This window comes from Cyanistes caeruleus, chromosome 3 (assembly GCF_971803275.1).
Source record: "Cyanistes caeruleus chromosome 3, bCyaCae1.hap1.1, whole genome shotgun sequence".
In the NCBI taxonomy this organism is placed as follows: Eukaryota; Metazoa; Chordata; class Aves; order Passeriformes; family Paridae; genus Cyanistes; species Cyanistes caeruleus.
In genome coordinates this window covers 60,412,625-60,416,676 of record NC_141703.1, presented here as the reverse complement: position 1 = coordinate 60,416,676, position 4,052 = coordinate 60,412,625, and the positions used below count along the sequence as shown (strand labels likewise).

The 4,052-nt window shown below is 44.3% G+C and overlaps 1 long non-coding RNA gene across 1 annotated transcript; it reads left to right on the top strand.

Annotated features, from left to right (window-relative positions):
* The first annotated feature begins 745 nt into the window (after window positions 1–745).
* On the top strand, window positions 746–3,633 carry LOC111926392 (uncharacterized). Its single transcript, XR_002862891.2, has 3 exons — window positions 746–867; window positions 1,265–1,315; window positions 1,453–3,633. It is a non-coding gene; the product is annotated as an uncharacterized LOC111926392 (long non-coding RNA).
* The last annotated feature ends 419 nt before the right edge of the window (window positions 3,634–4,052 follow it).

Genomic DNA, 4,052 nt, shown 5'->3' with positions numbered 1-4,052 from the left:
TCCTCCCTTCCTCCCTTCCTCCCTTCCTCCCTTCCTCCCTTCCTCCCTTCCTCCCTCCCTCCCTCCCTCCCTCCCTCCCTCCCTTCCTCCCTTCCTCCCTTCCTCCCTCTCTCTTTCTCTCTTTCTCTCTTTCTCTCTCTCTCTTTCTTTCTTTCTCTCTCTCTCTTCCTGTCTTCCTCTCTTCCTCTCTTGCCCTCTCTCTTTCTCTCTCTCTCTCTCTCCTTCTTTCTCTCTCTCTCTTTCTCTCTTTCTCCATTTGTGCAGGCTTTAAGAACTTCAGGTAAGTAAGATTTCTCATGGAAGTTCAGATGTTTTCCTTTTTGTAGGCATAACTTCATTGCACTGTGATGGTATTTATTAGGATAAACTTCTAGAAGAGTGAGGAGGGAGGGAGCTGTCCTTGTCTTAGGCAAAGGGAGCTTTATTAAAGTCAGACAGAGAAATAGAAGGCTACTAATTAATTGGAGGAATTTATCCTACCTAAAGAAACCAGCAAAAATACAGCTCAGGGCTTTATCTCAGCCTTGGACTTTTTTCTGCATTTTGTCCAAGTCTCATTTAGTCATTCACGAGTCTTTGGTGATTTCAAACTCTTTAAAAATGTTTATTTAAAATAGTTTTGTCTACTCTGATTATCCTGGACATCATTCCTCTACAAAGATGTCGCTGCATTGTTTCTGGTCAGTGGAGATCTTGAACACCTGTGGCAAGGTGGGAACAGCATCCTGTGCAAGAGCCTCCAGCTGTTGCTGGTTGAGCAGAGTGGAGAGGGAAACCTTCTGGAGATGCATCCAGGACTCATGCAGTGGAGAAACCTCCCAGTCATGGGTGGAATCCAATTTCTCCAGCTCACTAGTTGCTGAACAAGTACAGAGGGAAGCTTGTCTTTCTGAGCAAGAGTGACAATGTTACCCTGAAACCCCACCTGCACCATACAGAGCCTGCTCCTGCTGCTTCAGAGGTGGGCTTGGTAGAGCCCTTGGGTCTGTCCTGGGTGCATGGCTGGGGTGCTGTAGGTGTTGCCACGCTGCAAAAGGAGACAGGTTTCTGACATATTACCTTTCCAGAGGCATCTGGAAGTTTCGACATGTGAGGAACTGACCAGACTGAGTTCTTTGTATTACTTTGGCTTTTATATTATGTAAGGGAGGCAGAGTATACTCATACTATTATTATTTATTGTTATTATTATTATTATTATTATTATTATTATTATTATTATTATTATTATTATTACTGAATATTGTGCTTTTAATTTGTACAGTTCCTTCCTCAGCATTGTTTGATCTGAATAGATGATAACAGACCTGTAATTGTGAGTAATTAATAACATATTGTTTACTCACCATATGCCTAGGGGACAGAGCAGTGAGCGGGGCTGCTGTGTCCTAGGTGTCCCTCCCTGCACTCACAACTGAGTGGATCATCTTTGATCTCTCTTTGCCTCCTCAGATCTCTCTTCAGCTTGGACTTACTGCTTACCATTCCCTTTTCTCCCACCCCTGGTTACCTTTGTGTTTGAGGGATTCTGGAGAAAGCAAGAACAGTTTGTTCTGCCTTCTCCCATACCTCTTGCATCTGCATGGAGTGGATGCTCTGGTCTGTTTTTAATTTCCAGATTCTTCAGTGCTTTTGAGTCCAAGGTGCTAAATATAGATCTAACCCATAGCAGCCAGTCTCCTTTTCATTTCTGTCTTACAATGTTATTTTCTGCTTTTATCGTTTAAGCCTAATGGATTTACATTATTAGGAGCTCTCCAGTGTGTACAATGTGGTTATGACCAAGACAAATGCCTCCAAAGTTTCCAGGAACATTTGTCTGAATAAAATCAAGGAAAAAAGTGACTCTTCCTTGGCTCTGCAGAAAGAGGATTGGTGCAGTGTAGGCACCTTCTTTCTCCCCTTTATACTGCAAACCTATGTGTGCCCTCTGGGTAGGGGAAGCACTTCCAGCACACTGTCTAGAAAAATTAGTCTCTGGAGAAAAATCAGCAGACACCATGAAAAGTGCTGGCTCAGATACCTTGTGTTGGCAGACTCCTACCAAAATTAGTTCTGGATAAGCCAGTACTTCTGTAGTCAGAACAAACTATTCCTTTTTCTTCCTATTCCTAACACAGTCATGACCAAAAAAAAATTCAAGTCGGGAAAACATTTGGGGAAGCTATTAAGGAAAGTGAAGGGAAAAGAATATCCAGATAAATATGGAGCCATTTGAGACAAATATGAAGTAATGTGTAATAAACAGCTTGAATTTATAGGAGCTAAAGCAAGCCAAACACAAGTGATGGCTTTTTTGGGGCTGAGCTGCCCTAGCAAGCCAAGGAAGGAATGTGGTGGATAGAAGAGGCCAGGCCCACAGAGAGAGACATGAAGACGGCTCAGGACAAGTCTGGAGCCACACCTGTGCCTTTCCAAGCCTCATACCAGTGGCCTAAGCCAGTAGCTGAAGAGGAGTGGGGTATAGAGGAAAATTTCACTTCATCTCTGTCCAAGAATCTTCCCCCCGGCCGTACAAAAGGCATATGAAAGAGGACTTCTGTGTGATCAGGGGATCCATCCTTGATGAGCTTGGTTGGGGTTAGGGTCTCTTCATGCAAGAGTCCAAGCAGCTGCTCTCAAGAGTTGCCAAAAAGGGATGAACACAGAAGACTGACCCCTCCAGGAGAAATAAAAGCTGGAACATACATGAATAGCTACCCTGGGCACAGTGAACTTTTAACTTGGAGAAGCTCACCATGCTTAGTTTGACTATTGAAGTGCTGTCTGGAAAAGGGGTGAGAAGTAGCATGCTGCAGATGTCAGTGTGTGAATACTTTCTTGTTTTCAGGTGCTTCCCAAGGGAAACATGTACTGGTTTGGGGAAAGCTGTGTCTTCACTACCACCCCTTGGTCAGGGTTGCTCCAGTCACTCACTTTGCATTACTAACAGTTCACCTGGGGCTGTCTTTGGAAGGCAAGTTGGTTTCCTTAGAAATAACCTTCAGGTACAGCTATGAGCATAGTTCACTTCAGGCTTTGCTCCTAGTAGGCACTAGGATGAGAGACCAAGCCTGGCTAGGCCCTCCAGCACTAAACCAACACTCTTGTGCATCTTGAAACATGACATTATGTCCGTGAGGCGTGCTCAGCTGTGGCCAAGAAAGATTGCAAGGAGGCCATTTGGCATATTCACACTCTAGTTTGCTGCTGGAAGCATTACTTTTCATAGTGCTGTCCAGAAGACCAGAGGAGAAATCTGTTGCTGCTGGAAATGGCAGTAGTGCTGTAGGTCTTGGTTGGTGCCAGCAGAACAGATGGCCCAGGAGTGGTGCAGGGCTGACTGCTGCACCCATCCAGAAAGTGTGTTGTGCAAAGCAGGACCAGGCTGGTCTCCACTGTAGCCTGGCAAAGGAAGAAAGGTATGCTGTGTAGGAAGGGAGCAGATGTTTATTTTGAGTGTGCCAATGACCATGTACCTCAGTGGGTGGGGAAGTTCAAATATGACAATTACAGTTAGAGTTAAGTTTTCCTAGCAAGAGATGCCAGAGCATTGATGCTCATGGCCAAAGGGTTGCTGCAACCTGGTGAAATAGATTCTTCTACATGGCTCCTGACGGTCCTGAAACCAGTTAATAGTGTCTCTCCTGTTTCTGAAGTTTTATGCTGTTCCTAGTATTGCAAAAAATAATCCTGGATATTTATAAAGTCATAATTTTAAATGCATTATGAGAAATGCAGGGGCTGGAAATTAAAAACCAAAAAAACCAAAACTAAACAAAAAACCCAAAAACAAACAAAAAAAATAAAAGAAAAAGAGACAGAAGGTGAGGTGAGAACATGGGCAAGAAACAAAAATGGTATGGTGTCCTATGGGTACAGTAATTCAGTAACAGAGGGAAGACTATGTCCTCTAGACCAGTTCTCCAAACTCCAGCCCCCAGAGCCTGCAGGAGCAAGTGTGCCCAAGAGCAGGAACTGCATATTGTGTCCACCACAGGTCTTTTTGTGTCCACCACAGGTCTTCTATGAGCCCTTCGCTCACGGGGCATAAACTAGGCAGAGGCTGTGTG